The sequence below is a fragment of the Coccinella septempunctata genome, chromosome 1 (assembly GCF_907165205.1).
Source record: "Coccinella septempunctata chromosome 1, icCocSept1.1, whole genome shotgun sequence".
Classification (NCBI taxonomy): domain Eukaryota; kingdom Metazoa; phylum Arthropoda; class Insecta; order Coleoptera; family Coccinellidae; genus Coccinella; species Coccinella septempunctata.
In genome coordinates, this window is record NC_058189.1 from 45,646,149 (window position 1) to 45,664,031 (window position 17,883).

Below are 17,883 nucleotides of genomic sequence, written 5' to 3' on the forward strand. Positions count from 1 at the left end.
ATACGTTCGACACATTCTGCATAACGTAAAAGTTCTTCCTAAATTCATCCTGTAATTTAGGACCCTGAAATGAGATTGCTCCCTGGAAAAAAATGTCGGAATGTAGGATTTCAACTGTCCAAGAAGATCCGGAGAATCTATGTAACCCCGGATGATTTTAAAGAGAAACACTGTGAGTTCTAGGTACTTCCTGAGTATTGAAAGAACATTTAATACTTAGATGTAAAATGTCACATAAAGGGTAGATGTTCATAACTTCTAAAACTCAAACGGCTGAAAATATAGGCATAATGAAGGCTGAAAAGTGGTTCAGTAGATTTGAAGAATTCGCAGGTTCTTATTATGAAACGCATTAGCCTGCTACATTTCCCTACAGTATCAGAGATATTCTTCGAAAGTCATCTTAGAATTAAATAAAATGCTTAAGTCTCTCACAGAGGACACACTACACAAAGTGTGGTCGAAAAGATTGTAGTTGAAATCGAAGATATTGAGATTTCTAGTGAACATCATTGACTGACACTTGGTAATAGTAAGATGAAGTTTGTTCAATTTGTAGTGTTCAACAAAGGAACCCAAGTCTTTTTGAAAGAGTAAGCAGTCTTATAAGCTTTTGATGGATGAGAAAAATGTCATTTGCATATAAGAGGAACATGACAAACCTAAATATAAACACCAAGTCATTTATGTAAATTAGAAATAGAAGAGGCTAAAGATTGGATCCCTGAGGGACACCTGAATTGGCTATAATTGCTCGTGATTTGAAGTCAAAAATAGACACGACTTGCACTCTATGGGACAAGTAAGACGCAAATCATGACAAGAGATCACCATTGATATCTACCAATGAGTGAAAGCTGGAACATTAGAATATTGTGACAAAGCTTGTCAAATCCCTTGCTTAGATCAACATAAACTGAGTCAACTTGACATTTTCTATCTAGGGCATTCAGTATGTAATCAAAGTAAGTTATTAAATCAGATTCAACTGATTTTTTGCAAAGAATCCATGCTGCTGAATATTGGGGGAGTTTTTTGCGAACCAAAAATCATGCCTATATATAACAATTTCGAATACTTTGCTGAAAATATTCAATTTAGATATGAGTCTATAATTCTGAACAGAATTGCGATCGCCATCCTTATAAACTGGAGTCAACAATGACGATTTCCATCTTTCGGGAAATATCCCAGTATCCATAGACCTCAGAAAAATCAAGTAAAATGAGGTTGACAGTCCCTCCGCCGGAGACTTGACAAAGAAGGATGGCATTCCATCAGGTCCTGCAGACTTACTCAGTTTCAAGCCGAGTAACGCCTCGAGCACGTCGTCCTCGGTGTAGTGAATCGAGCTTAAACTTTCGCAGCTGGGTCGCAACTTTAATTAAGGAGTAAGATGCCAACAACTCATAGACATCTTGGCCACCAGAAGCAGTCTTGTCATCCAAAAACATCGAGAAGGGCAGCTTATCATTGTTGTTAGATTTAATGGAAATTAAATTCCAAAACTTGTTAGTGTTCAGTAGAAAGTTTTCATACATCGACTCTATTAGTTGGGGAGCCGACGATGCTAAATCGGGATTTACTCGATCGTCGTGGACACCTAGTGGATTTTGAAGATGAGATGGTATAAAGAAAAAAAATTCTATGATGTATGCACTTTCAGCAGTTGGAAAAGCGTCTGCAGGGTCTGAAAGATGTAAAAAAAAATCGTCAGGTGTACATACTCGAGCGTGTCATATTAAGATACTGCATATGCCCAACGTGACTCTGATAATGAATTCATGCTTATCTGACAGTTTGCGCGGTGGGACTGACCGTACGGAAGAGTTGAAAATGGTAAAAAAAATATTTCCAGCGTGTCAGATTTTTGTCAGATGTTAATTAGACCCAATAGAAGCTACTTTTCAACGGACTGACAATTTGGACGTGACTCAAGGTCACAGCGATCCTTTGAAAATGTAAACAAAAATCGTTACTTACATACTCGAGCGTGTCAGAATTTTCATACAGATGGTTAATCTCGGTGTTGTTAACGTGTTGAGCCATTAATCTGACACTAATCAGGGGGGGTTTTCTAAATCTGACACTTTTAAGATGATAAAAATTCTTTTTTTTCGAATATTTCCCTGCCTGTACCTTCGTTATTGTATTCATTATGAAAGTTGTAGATTGTAGATAAAAAAATTTAACACAACTTTTGTCTGAAGCAATTTTACATACTCTTAACCGTCATCGAGTTAGATTGCGATAAGGGCAAGGAGCTTAGCCACTTGCGAAAGGGCAAGGTCAATGTAGAATCCCAGTCTAATCTACATTCATCCAATTGTCAATATGATAAGGTATTCCTATGAAGACACTTAAATTAGTCACGAAAATTTTAGTGTTGTCTGTGACTGAACCTTAGAATGTACTATTTTTCAACGAGTGAATTTTCGCTTCAGCTTGTATCGCTAAATACCTCGCATTGATCGCCATATATCTCAAAAACGTTTGAACGTAGAAAAAATTGCCTGGGACAAAATTTGTAGAAAATGTTAGGGTTCACAACTTTCATAATAAACGCGAAAAAATTTGAAGCCCAGGGAAGGAGATAATTCAAAAAAACTGAGTTTTGTGACCTTTATGGCCAATTTTTATTGTTTCGGCTTGCTAAAACTGTCAGATTATATTTTTTCCGTTATTCTTGAATCATTACAATTTACATTACTTTACAATTTGGGTGAATACAATCAAAACGATGGGGTTGTGGCCTACGTGAGAAGTTCCCTTGTATTTGAAAGTTGTGTTTTGACCATGGGTAGAACAAAAGTACTTCGAATAATTATTGGTGGAAGTGAGGACGATATTGTTGTGGATGCAGTTTATCGATCACCGTCGTCATGTCCTTACGAGTTCAATGAAGATCTTGCTCGATACCTTGAGAGTTATTGTAGTAGTGAGGGAAAAGTATATTTCTTCGCTGGTGATTTAAACATAGACCTAAAATGTGATGCAGACTATGACCAAGATTATTTGAACATTTTGGGGGAATTTGGATACTGTTCACTCATAAATAAATATACTAGAGTGCAAGGTTCTTCGAAGTCCTTATTGGACCATATTTTCGTAAGGGATAGGAGAAATAACCTACAGTTTAAATCATATGTTCTTCATTGTGATACCACCGATCATTATCCCACTATAGCTATATGTCAGGATGAAATGAACTTAAAAACAGGTAACATCAGAGAAAATAAAATACGAATTCTGGACGAGAAACAATTTATGAGTAGAATGAGTAGTGAAGAGTGGAATGTATTTTATCAGATCGATGATGTTAATGAACTTGCCAGCTATTTTGTTTCGAAAATCTCAAATGCCTTGTATGACTCTACGATCCAGAAAAAGATGAGATATGTTGAAAGAAAAAGAAACGCGTGGATAACGAATGGTTTAATGAAATCTGTCCATGTCAAACAGTGTATGTACAAGAAAGTATTGAGAAATCCTGATGATGACCAATTATTAAGGAAGTACAAAACATATAAAAATAAGTTGACCAAATTATTGAAACTTACCAGGGAAAAATACTTGAAAAGCCAGATACAGAAAAATGGAAACAGTTCAAAATCTTTATGGAATAATATTAAAAATATCACTGGGAGACATAAACCCTATACAAGCATAGAAAGTATTATGGATGGGGGTGTTGAGGTCCACAAAAAAGAAGTATTGCGAATGTGTTTAATTCCCACTACGCTACTATAGGAAAAAGAATGGCAGATGGAATTCCTAAACCAAAAGAGTCTGTCGTGAAAAGGAAAAAAGTAGAAGATACCATGTTTCTGAAAGCGACTGATGAAACTGAAGTTCTTGACTGCATAAGGGAATTGAAGAACAACAAGTGTCCTGGGGATGACGGAATTACCTCGGAGAATCTGAAGTTAATCAGTGATTTCATTAAAAAACCCCTAACTCACCTTATAAACAAAATATTTGAAAGAGGTGACTTTCCTGACCTTCTGAAGGTATCTATTATAAAACCACTATTTAAAAAAGGTGACAAAAAAGAGGTTATTAATTATAGGCCAGTTTCCTGGATCAGTACTGTAGCAAAAATTGTGGAAAAAGTCATCAAAAAACGTCTCACGAATTTCATGGATGTTCAAAATATATTCTCCCCAAACCAGTTTGGGTTTAGGACAAACAAATCCACCGAAGATGCTATTGTTTATCTTACAAACAACGCCTACAAAGCACTAGATCAGGGGCAATATTCAATTGCAGTGTTTCTGGATGTATCCAAAGCCTTCGACACTGTAAATCATCAGAAACTCATTGATATCCTGGAGGATCTTGGCGTGAGAGGAATTGGTTCGAAGTTGCTAGCATCATATCTTCATAATAGGAAACAGTATGTCCAGATAGACGACGAAAAGAGTGAACCCCAGAAGATAACAACTGGGGTACCCCAAGGAACTGTTTTGGGCCCACTATTGTTTTTAATTTATGTTAACGGTCTCTTTTCATTGGAAATAGATGCTAATATTTCATCATTCGCGGACGACACCGTAATTCTTTTCACTGGTACGACATGGACACAAGTTAAGGAAAAAGCAGAACTCATTATGGAGAAAATAAGAAACTGGTTCTATGAAATGGACTTGACACTCAATCTAGATAAGACAAAGTTCATGACGCTCTGCTGCAGTAAGTCCAATTTGCCAAACATCGAACACCTAATGTTGAGAGGAGAGAATGTAATAGATTATATCGAAGGTGTAGAATCATATCCCTATTTAGGAGTTGTGATAGATAGGCATTTGAAATGGGATATTCATATTAATCAATTAGTGAAAAAGTTAAGATCGATCCTGTTCACCTTTGAACATATGAAAAAGATTCTTGGAATTCGTGAGCTCAAAATTCTGTATCATTCACTGGTGGACTCTCATATACAGTATGGCATTTCGGCTTGGGGAGGGGCATATAATTGTCATAAAAATCACCTTAATGTGATACAGAAATATTTTTTGAAGATTATTTATAACAAAGATCGTTCCTACTCCACAGAAAAACTTTTTGAGGAAATACCTATTTTCGATGTGTCCAGGCTTTACTGTTATAGAGTTGTATGCTTGCAATATAGGAGCAAAAATGCCCTGAAGCCAATTGAGCATGAACACAATACCAGGTACAGAGAACACAGTCAATATGTGACTGACAGAGCGAGGAAAACCGTGGGACAGAGATCGTTCCACTACATAGCTCCCAGATTGTTCTGCCAGGTTCCGCAGCATATAAGAGATGTTAACAACTTTTCTTTGTTGAAAACTAAACTAAGAAGATGGCTACTAAATGTGAAAGATGAGAGTTTGAAGTTGTTCTTCTAGATTTAAATGTACTATTGGTCTGTTTTAATAAGGGTTTTTTTTTTGTTAAATTTTCAATTTGTGATGTTATTCATGTAGGAGATGAGTTGGGTACTCCCATAACAAGTAAATCACTTTACTTCATGGGATTCCCCGGTTTATTTCCGATATGCATTTGCTGAAGTATATTCGTAAATTGTATTTTTCTTTTTTTTTTTGCTTTTCTGGAAATAAATCTTTATTATTATTATTATTATTATTAGCTTCAAAATGAAAAAAAAAACGCCACCGCGTTCGAGAATGTACACGTAACTTTTTTTTGCAACTCTGGTGCCCTCCCACACATTTTCGACACGCTTAAATTGTCAGATTAAGAGAATAGGTATATAGGTACTTTTCAACATGTAATCAAGCAAATATATCTTAATCTGACACGCTCGAGTATGTACAATGATCGTTATTTTTTTTTACTATTCTGACAGGCTGTCCTAGACTATTCCCCCTATCTACAGGTCTAATTTTTGGTAGAGGTACTCTACAGGGTCCAAGGTATGTCCCCTTATATTAATCTGACATGCTCGATTAAATCCCGAATTTCCTTCTTCGGCTCCCCAACTATGTAAAATTTATAATCTGAAGCAATCATGTTCTTAGCAGAATGCCTGACCTAACTGAAAAGATTAGATAATCGGCCACAGTACCACTTCTCTTCCAAATCTTAAGGAATCTGTTTTTCCTATTCATTCAGCTATAGTATGTCTGGAGAAATATGCTGGAAATTCATTATTCACTTTAATAGTAGGAATATGGTAGTGAATTGATTACTCTGTAGAACGAATCATTCCAATCCGTTGCCGTGGGATCTTCAATGATTCTCAAATAATTAGCCATTCTGAAGTTCAAGATTTTCTTACTCAAGCTCCTTATTAATCTCGACAGGTTAGTGTAGGATATAATAACCTTAACAGTAACATGACGAACATCAACTGGGACCAGTGGGCATCTTGACACATTAAGATACGAAATAATACTTTGGTTGCAGAAAATTAAGTCGAGTACTCTATCGTTGGTGTTCTTGAAACCATTAATTTGAAGGAAGTTTGCGAAATCGAGGGTATCCATGATGTTCTGGAATGCATGAGGAATTCTAGAGGGAGGAAGTGGAACTCCCTCAGCCGGAATCCATATAATGTCTGGAAATTGAAGTCTCCAACTTCCACCCGAAGATCTTTCATAGGCGACTGAAGATCAAGTCTTCTCTTTGCAACAAGTTTCTGGTGAACCGAAGACAGCACCTCCCTCATCCTCGGCACTTGAAGTATCAGCAAGATCCCGCCGAAACAAATTATATGAGCAATCTGAGTTCTAAGTCAATCATTGAAACTATAGACCACTTGGTGAATAGAATATATCATTTTCAGGGTGGTTTCGAAGGTATTCATTCGGTGACCGATTCTTTTTTGAGATGGGTTACAAATTTCAAAATTATTTAATGAGTAATATAAAATTCAATACCCCTCTCGTTTTTTTTTCTTTCTTTTTTGTTTTCAGATTATTCTTCGTCAACCATCATAGTAGAAAGAATGGGAGAAAGTTTTTGGATTTTGTCATATGAAGAAGATGTCCTTCAATATAATAATATCAGCTTATTTCTTACACAAATACATCATCATTACACTTATTCGGGCAAACAGAGAGTTTTTTTTGAGGTTTTTATCTCTGTTTTTTCATGTATCATACGAAGATATGTATGGTACCCCGTTGACATTTTTCCTCTGCTTACACTGAGATCTGGAACGAGGAACAGATTTTTTAGGATATGTCTCTTGTTGCCATTTCTTTACACCCGCTTCATTGTTTTTCAGATTGTAAAAGTTTGTAAAACTCTTTTTCAAAAGAATATATATATATATATATATATATATATATATTGAAATATTGAATTAACGAAAAACAAAATATCATGAAGCATAATTGTGTATCTCTTCTTGTGTCATTATTATGTCTTCAGATCAAATTGATGAAATCTGTATCTCGTTTTTTTCCCTCTTTTGTTTTTATTTTCGAGATGAACAAAGGAAACAAATTATATCAATGGAAAATATTCTACTGAGTATAGAAAGCTGATTTTATAAACAAATTCAATATTTCTACACCACTCAATGATAAACAAGGTTTTTTTACTGAGCTTTCAATATAAGCTCTTGTATCAAACGCTGAGTTGTATGGCACCCAGTTGAAATAATAGCCTCTGCTAAAACTCATTCTATTTCTTGGTATATACGTAAAAATATATGGCTGATAATTTAAAGGAAGGAAAAATTTTCATGGAAGATAGAAGCACCGAGATGATCACAGAAAACCCTCATACGTAGTATAAGTATGTTTAACGCTTATATACAGACTGTTTTTCAAACCATTATATCGCCTGAATGAACTTAAGTTCAAAACAAAATAGTGCAGTAAAATATCATTCGATTTGCATATGTATAGTATTTCTACACTTCCATTGATAACTTCGAAAACTATAGGATTCATTTGTTCAATTCGTTAAATAATATCGCACAGCATTGTCAATTTTATAATGTAAAATATAGAATTCTCTTCTCCAAAGAGGCGATAATTTTTCCTCCTAGGTTCTCCTATTTCTATTCCTCTCGAAACGAAGTGAAATTTGATACAATTTCGGTTCAATAGAAACACATATTTTTAAAGGATTACTAAATGGGGTAGTATATTTTCATTTCCTCAGAAATATAATTTCTTTTCATAATTGGATGCAGAATGTTAACATACGATACAAACAACAAAAATGAGAAATGCCTTGAAATGGAAGGCCTCCTTCCTTCATGAAGTGAGAAGCAAATGAGTGGAACTGCTAGAGAGCCTAAATTCATTGAACTTTTTTCTATCAATGCCTAAATTTGACCTGCAATCACTTCGACATTACCATCGTGATGTTGGATTTTCACCCCAAGATGCACGAAATTACCTGTGTCTATATCCCACACTGACTCAGGGTCATTTTTTCATCCCCATCTTTTTGTACGGGATTTGAAATTATATACGAAAGGTCTTGGAATAATAGGGTCTTATACTTGTATAAAGTTTTTTTTCGTCTACCTGAAAAAAAAACGACATTCTCCGTACTAATTTCCAAATGAAAAACAGACTATTTTTAAAGGCGAGTACTTTTCGTACCGATTCACTTTTCGTACTGATTAACTTTTCGTCCGGCTTTCATCTCTAAGCAATATATTAGATCCCGGTGCGATTGAATCAATTTTGTGAATACAGAATTTGATGAAAACATAAGTGCCCGTGACGATAACTGTCATTTGGAATTGTCGAATTAATTCTATACGAAATCGGCTAGATTTTACCAGTGAATTCAGACCACGTGCCTACGTGGTCTGAATGTTAGTGTGCAGTATAATCAAGACTGCATAGTGATAGCGAAATAGATAACAGTAACACTTCACCAGAGCTCAGGGAACTGGCAATTACAGACACCTAGATGAGGCCATAAAATGGTAACTTCTTAATTTCATAAAGGTATGTGAGGTCGATGCAAAAATGTAATATGCACCACGGCAAAAAACTGTCTATATTGTCTCGCCTGCTATCCTCGACGGCGTCTCGGCGATCAATTTGCAGGCTTGACTGTAATAGACACTTTCTCATCCTTGGTACATTAACTATTTCCGTGCTGATAGGTGGATTTTTGGGTCAACACCTCGCAATATCTTCGCCTCCTTTTCGATGCATGAAATCACCTACTATCAAAATTCCAACCATAAATTCGATATTTCTTGGTTTTTGCTGTATTTTTCGTCAGTGATGTGAAGCACCATTCTTAGTCTCCACACGACTGGCCCAGGGTATTATTTTCGAGCTCTTCTTGTTTAACAAGTTCTAATTAAAAAAATCAAAAAATTTCTGTTTTTGCCAAAGAATGTAGAGATAATTTTTCAGATGTCCAAAACTCTGAAAATATCATTTGGATCAGGTGCATTTAGAAGAAATTAGCCAACGCATTTGGACCCTAATATTATCCTGATATTTCATGTACTTAGGTTTTCTCTTTCCAAAGTTGCATCATTTCAGTCCGGTGAAGAATTTCTCGGAAACCTTTTTTTTTGTCCGGATAATCTTTTTTTGGCGTGATAACTGTGATTGTAAATATAGTTAATTGTTTTTATTAAGGAAGATCTCCTAAACGTTTCTCCCAATATTAGCTCTGTAACTACATAAAAGAGAAATGAACCATATCGTAGCCGTACTGTCGAAACTGTTCGTAAATCGTAATATTGCTTTTATTTACGCGATAAATTCACGTGCTATATACCCAACAGAACATACTCCTAGAAACATTCACTAATTTAGTTACACTTGGTTAATCACCAAAGGAGTTATTTTCAATGGAAATAACTCGGTTTATTCCAACTCCTCTATGCATTTGAAACTTCTGCATCTATTAGAAATGTATTAGTTGGAGTGAAACTCGTCCAGACCACTCACGTTCAGAATACCGAGATAGTTAGAGCTTTTACACGCTTTTGTTGGGCTTCAACAGTACGATCCTTTCACTAGATTTCGTTCAGAAATATAATTCCTAATGCATCTGGGATTTTACGTGGAACCTATGCAGAAAGCAGAGTTGCTCTTCATTTTTGGTAAAAGAAAAAATATGCGTCGTTCTCAGACATATGGATTGGTCCATTAACACATGAATATTTACCATAAAGGGTGTTTCCTCTGAAAGAAGGTGAATTATTCAATTGAGGATAGGTGAGGGGATTCTGTATAAATTATGGGTAACTGCTCTTCGACCCCTACTGAGATGTAGGTTGTTTTATCAATATTGCCACCTAAAATTTCACCTGAATATTAGTTCTCATATGCAAACATACTACTTTCGGAGACACCTTGTGAAATGGAAAACTACAGTGACAGCGAAAGCATAAAGTAATGCGTACGAATTAGTCCTTAGTGAATTAGTTCTTCAGTTTTCTACGATAACTTTTTTTGCTCTATAGTTGGTGTCAGTGAAATTAACTCCCATTTTTTCGAAAATGAAGAATATTTTTTACCTTTGTTAACTCGTAACAACAAACATTTTCGTTTGTACTTCAGGGAGAGTGATAGAAGAACACTAATGATTCGAATGCAATCTTTCGTATATAGAAGTATCAAATTATACAATCATCTACCTCCTTCCATAGAAGATTCGAATTCCAAATGTTTGAAAAAAAAATCGAAATTCTACTTTTCTAGGAAGGCTTAGTATGACACTGACTATACATAATGTAGTGTCTGAAAATATTAAATCAAATGATGGACATCCTTAAATTTCCGAATAACGCCGATAAATTTCTTCATTGAACTAACTGGGTAGGTACTTATCTGCCGTTAATGTACATTACCTACACACTCAAAGTATTTTATTCTCGAAGATGCTGAGTAAAAAGAGGTGTTTGTTGGGACACCTTGTATGAGAAACCGCATACGACTGGTCAAAAACACTAACGCGAATATTAATCACCAACCGGAATGAATCTTTCAAAATTTCCATAACATTAATTTCTACATTGAAATGATTCTGAAACCAGGCCGAGCATTTCATCCGATTTCTTTATTCCTTTCAGTCCTTCTTGAGCTCACGAATCCGGTATAATCAGTGCTCAGTTATCAAGAAATTTCCACCTCGATTAACACGTAACTGAAAATTAAGTCCTAACTGCCGCTTTATCTGGAATCTAGGTGTACCCTACCCTACTTTGGATGAGTACGAGTGAACAATTTATGTAATCTACCAGCACTAATTGTCAGCATTACTCACACCCTACCTTCGTGATATATTTTCTGAAAGATTCAATAGATTTGTTAGGAACGTGTGACGAGGTAATGAAACTTTTAAACGTGTCGTTCCTCGTGATCTCCTGAATATATTGTCTCAAGGAAGTAGTGCAAATTGATCGTTCAAGAAGCTAGCTGAAAGTAGTTGTCGGAATTCTGTATAAACTTGACAAAAATGTCCCCTAAGCTCTGCGGTGTTAAAGCATCAATTGTTTTTCAGTTTATCAAAGTGTTAATTTTATCAATTCATTCTAAGTATGTTCACTTTGACTTTGGATTAATATAAACAGATAACAAACAATTTGTTTTTTCTATGTGAACTGCAAATGGAATTTCACTGAAATCGTTGCAAAGTTTCACAGTGCATCGAATTAATCCTAAACTCTAGCGAATCAATGTACATAAAGTGTATTCGAAAGAGGTCGATATTTTGCCTTGCTCTAACAGGCCGTTGAACTGAACGCAACAATCATAATGTTAAGAAAACAATAAGAGGAGGAAGACATTGTTAATCCTCATAGTTTTATGATAATTTTGCTATCATACTGTCCAATACCTATATCTCCAGTAGTTTTCGTGGAATTGAATCATATCTTTTTTCTTTGGCAGCCCATGGCTTCAATTGAACGTTTATTACCTCTATGTAATGTGTAATAAAATCTGTGGTCATTCAATATAAATGTTCATTATCTAAAAATAATGCAAATTTGTAGTTCAATCCTGTTTTTTTACCATATTACAGAATAATTTCATCAGTTATAGACAAAACAATATTAATTTCTCTGGATGTATTCGCAAATGTCGAATTATTGAAGTAATGGTCCAATTTTCATAAAGTGGTGCCATTTCATGGGGATATACAGAATTATACAACATATGCCAAAACAATACGTTTCTTAGAGAAATTTGCTTTCATTCCGAGAGCATGATAACCATTTGAAATGAAATTTAATTCTGCTACAAATGGAATTATATGTTTTCTAATAACAAGAAACCTGTTTCGCTATTACTTTATCATCTTCAGGTGAGTAAAGATAAATTCGTGTTAGTGAAACTCATGTTAGTGAAAGTCATAATTATATTTTATTCGTTATTTGTTCATTATTATTCATTTTCATCAAGTATCATCCACATCGATTCGAAATACAATTCTCTTTCAGTATATATTATTCCCATTTAGAAATACACATTTTATCTGTCAGAAAAGTATTTTATGCTCAAACAACATTCTTTTGAATGTAACCAATACATTTTTGGTTATCAAACAATATAGCATATATATGATATGAGCTTTAGCAAAGGTTAGTGTAACGGGGTATCATACAATTTGGAGTATGATACAAGAGTTTAGGGAAAAACCTCAGCAAAAAATTCCTTTCTCCCCGTTAGTAGTGTAGTGATGACAAATTTGTTTACAGAATAAGCTTTTAATACTGAAGGGCTTCTTTTCCATTGATACAAAATTTCTTTATCCTCTTTCCATTTCGAAATAATATCTGAAACAAAGAAACAGAGCAGAAAACGAGGAAAAAAAAAGTGAATAATAAAGCTTTCATCAAAACTTATTCGAAAACTTGAGGATGAATGAAGAAAAAAATAAATAATTATAGGTACATAACTTGTCCTTCAATTGCACTGGGAGGAATATCATCTCTGCGTCAAAAATCTTCTGTTGATCTTGGTGGAGGATTACCCTCGTCGTTAGAAATGCCTTCAGTACTCAAACTAATAATAGCCAAATCTCGCTTTTGATTGGGAGGGTTTTTCGACCAGGTCCAGTCTTCCAAGTGATGATTCTTCTGTTCTTCAGTTGTTTGAGGAACGCCGCAGGACCCTTATGTTGGGGAATCATCTCCCATAGATATACCAGTGGTTATGCAGTGGAAAATTGTAAAAACGAGAAAGAAATTCATAAAACTGTTAAGAAATAACGACGCAGATAATCTTATTCGAAATATCAAAGTAGGTACACTTTTTCATTATAGGCAGAAATACCGCAGCACTTAAAATATTTTAGATCGATAGACCTGCTTTCCACCCAAGATCCAAATTTCCAATAAAATCGTATGATTATACGATTTACCGTGATTTACCCTGTAAAATTTTCCAATAGATAATTTCCTTGATAAAACGTGCCAAACGAAATTCCTGAATCCAGTTCTGAACTGAATCATAATATCAATAAAATATTCCAATTCCTGATGGGATCATGATAATATCATTGTTATAGGAATTTCTATCATTGGGAGATACTACTAAATACGTACACTTCTTCTTAGAGATTAATCTCAAGGAAGATTTAACGGCATATCAGAAAAACCAAAGATTTGTGGCTATTGATCTCGACATGTTGGAAACATCTCCTCCTATTACACTGAAATATGTCTTATCTGAAACGGTGGGCAGCAAACATTCGGCGATTCAACGAATAGCGCCGTAACTGTGCAAGGTTCTAAAGATTGATTTTCTTTTAATAGCCCACATTTACAAGAGGACCCTACGTTTTTATTCGGACAATAGAAGCAGAAGTCCAATGGAGATTCATGAAAATGTATAATATTTTGTTTGCTCTTTTTCAGATGGAATTTTCGTGTACAGATGTAGATTCATCATAATCATAAAATCGATGATTTATTGAAACAACGCCATCAATCTCTTCATAAAATTCCTACCAAATGGAATTGAATGAAACTTTGATATGGGATATTTATTCATGAGTTCACAGGGCTCAGGAGTAAAGTGCTCCACTTTTAAAAAATTTTAATCATAATATGGATTTTGAAATATTCATACGAAATATACAAATACATTGTGGTCCAACGAAAATTTATTACCTCGATTTTCCGGCTTTAAAATGAAAATGTGGAAAATCGCTCGGACACGTCAATTTCTGGTTCGAAAGGGAACAACTTTTCCGCTCTTAGCATCCCCGTAAATGCTACCCCCTCTGGGGGTGAGCACAATTGATTTCTAATAGGGATGAGGGTTGTTGCGATACCTCATGTTGAAGTTCTTATTCTATCTGATCCTGAAATTTCTCTTCAAAACTTCCACCGATAACGAAATTACAGGTAAAATAGTGGAAGAGTATTTTAGACATGAATTCTTTCATACTATGTCCGATATTTAGGACAATTATTTCAATTAGTTAAAATGAATCGAAAATTGTGCAAACATCGATAGATATACCTAATAAGTTATCTCGCTTTCATGAATTTTGAAATGAAAGTTTCGATTTTTCTTAACTTCATGAATATTCTTCCAAGATAAGTTGAATTATTTATTGATCAGTTGTAATGAAACGGAAGAATGAAAACATGCCATGGTTTCAATGTCAAGATTAAGTTTTTTTTGGTAGGATGGAAAATTTGAATATATGTTTACTTATTCTTAGGTGTCTATAATTTTGAAAATATTTTTCTCGCTTAATTTTAGATTTTCATTCAAAAGAAAGGGATTGCTGTTATTTTTGAATATTTCTATATGGTTGTTCAAGTGAAGCTAATCCCAAATAATTATTTTTTTTGTAAAAAAATTTCAAATTATTCAAGTTTACTTTATGTTTGGATTCTTCAAGGTGTGATACTAAAGCAGAATGGGGCTGATTTCTTGTTACACAACATGGATGTCGTCAGTTGAATGAAGCCGCTGTTGTTCGCGCATAATTTCTGAAAATTATTTTATCATTTCCATCCTTTATGCAACGGAATACACCATTTTAATTCTATTACAAATTTAGAATCGCTTTGACACATTTATAAAGTTCTTAATAATTCAAGATAGACTAAGGTAAATCAAACACATTGTCTGTTGGACATACATTAATACATTTTCGGACAAAAAATTAACAACATAAATACTCAATACCTTTGAAATGTGTCTGATACGGATAATTTTCACATTACATCTTTCACTATTTTCGCCGTAATTTTTTTATCGATGTATATTCTGAAGCGAACTTTTAGGGTCAGATAGCACTTGACACTCATCAAAATAAGTTACTACAATACCACTCATCCTTATTCGAAATCAAAGGGTTAGGGGGATGAAAAAAGCGGAAAACTTTTCCGCGCCTAATCGGAAATTGATGGGTCCAAGCGATTTTCCACATTGTTATTTTAAAGTTGGAAAATCGAGGTGTTAAATTTTCGTTGGACCACCCTGCATACCCACAACTCATATATCCAAATATTTTGATATTCTACAAAAAGTTGTAAAGAAATTCCATTAGAGACATTCCATTCCGTATCTTTAATTAATATTAAATTCAATGGCGACTAGATTGCGTGACTAATCATCGCAGGTTGAACCTTTCCCAACCCCTAACATTGGTCGATAATTCACTTTTGAATAAGTAACACGCAAAACTAAATTTTCATCAAGAAATCAATACTTTCATGCTGCTACGATGTTTTCAACTATCCGCTCGTGATTCACGAATCATATACAGGGTGTTCTACAAGCTTTATGACAAATTTCGGTAGATTATAAATACCAGAGCTAAATCGAAATTATCTTTTTCTATAATCATATGTTCGATTCGCTTAGAAGACGTGTAATGAATTGAATTCTCATTCCACTTAGAAGAAGAAATTCTTGTAAATAGTTCTGGGAACCGAAATATTTTTATAGGTGATGAAACTAGATCTCTGTTTAGTTGATTATGTTAAGGGAAGAGCTAACCCATAGATTTAGTCTCATAGTTCTCCCACCGGCTAACCCATGTTATAACATAATTTTGGATTGATTTAAAAATTTTGAAATTGGTTATCGTGGTTTGTCCTTATTGAAGCCTGAAATGCACAACTTGTTAAGAACTAAGATGTCTAAAAACATGGTGTATGCACTGATTATCTTTTGCTTTTCCATCTTTGGAAATAAGGGATAAGTTTCGTTTTTCGCACTATAGGTAGCGCTATTTAGAAATTGATAGTTGTGAATTGATATTTGAAAATAATTTGAATACATTCCCACGACTTGCGAATGTGCTATATTTATAAGCGATTATTGGTATGTGAAAATGTATTAGTTTCGAGAGTACAACATTCGTTTACTCAACATGTCGTTCAGTTTTCTGTATGGATAATCAAGAACTACAGCTAAGAATTCAAGTGTTGTTGGACTTTCACTCTTTGTTGTTGGAATTTGAAGCAGAACAAAATGAAAAATGAACGAACATTTGGGACGGATACAGCTAAGAGTTTTATGGCAAATTCAGTGATATTCAATCAAAGGAACTGTATTGAAAATACGTAATGTGAATTGTGAGCATGTATTAAGAAACAGAAGGAGATGAATCTATTCGAGTCCATTCTCCAAATATTCTTCACGAGTATACTGAAAATTCAGTTTCCGTCAACTGAATATATTTGATATTTAAATTTACTGTGTTTTATTGAAATCAGAGTCGAAATAACCTCGTCGTATAAGCCACCACAAAACAATCTATTGGAAGAAGAGATAAACAACATGTTGGAAGGATCAAACCCGAAAATCTCCATCGGAGATTTCAAATGTAAATCCCCATTATGGAATAGCATAACAGAGAATAGAAATGGCAAAAAACTCAAGGATTTCGCCGAAAAACAAAATGACATAGTTATTGGACCAGAGCTACCGACATATCTTGCTTTTGGAAGAGGAATACCAGATGTAATAGATATCGCGATATTGAAAAATATAACTCAAGAATTCTCGATTGAAACTTTGGAAGATGGAACCTCAAACCACAATCCCGTGGAATTGACAATTGGAGAAGAACCAAGAGAAAAACTGCTGGAAATGAGAGAATATACCAATTGGACTAAATACGGCCATTTAATACAATCGGAAATAACAGAAATTCCAACAATAAACACTCCAGACGATCTGGAATGTGCGGTTGATAAACTGGAAGAGATTATATTGAAAGCTTACGAAAAAAGCACGAGAAGAGTGAAGAGACCAGCTCCAAGTCATCCGCATGGCGATACGCCTAAAGAAGTAAAAGATCTTATACAAGAAAATCGAAGACTCAGAAGAATATATAGGATGAACAAAAATGATCTAAATAGAAGGAACCTCAACCGACATAGCCAAGTTCTGAAAAATGCCCTGAAAGATCTAAGAACAAGCAGATGGAACAAAAGGGTTCAAGAACTGAATACAATCGATCATTCTGCATGGAGAATGCAAAAAAGCCTACGAGGAGAAAAGACTAAAATTCCACCCCTACACGGAGAAAGGGGAATGGCTTATACCAATACTGATAAGGCAGATGCATTGGCGGACTCGATCGAACGAGAATCGAGAATAAATTACAGGATAGACGACGATAATGAAGATTTGGAAGAACTGGTTGAAGAAAATGATGAAGAAATGGATGAATTACCAGCGACTGCTGAAATAGACAAGCCAACATCGCCAAATGAAATCAGGGAAATAATTAGAAGTTTGAAGAAGAGGAAAGCTCCCGGAAGCGATAAAATAACGAATGTTATGTTCAAGAAATTACCTAGAAAAGGTATAGCCGCTCTAACTAATATCGCGAATGGAATTATGAGGACAGAACACTACCCAGAAAAATGGAAAACAGCAGAAGTCATAGTATTCAATAAACCATTCAAAGAGAAGAAGTTTCCACAAAACTACAGACCGATAAGTCTACTGTCGGCTTTAGGAAAAGTAGTAG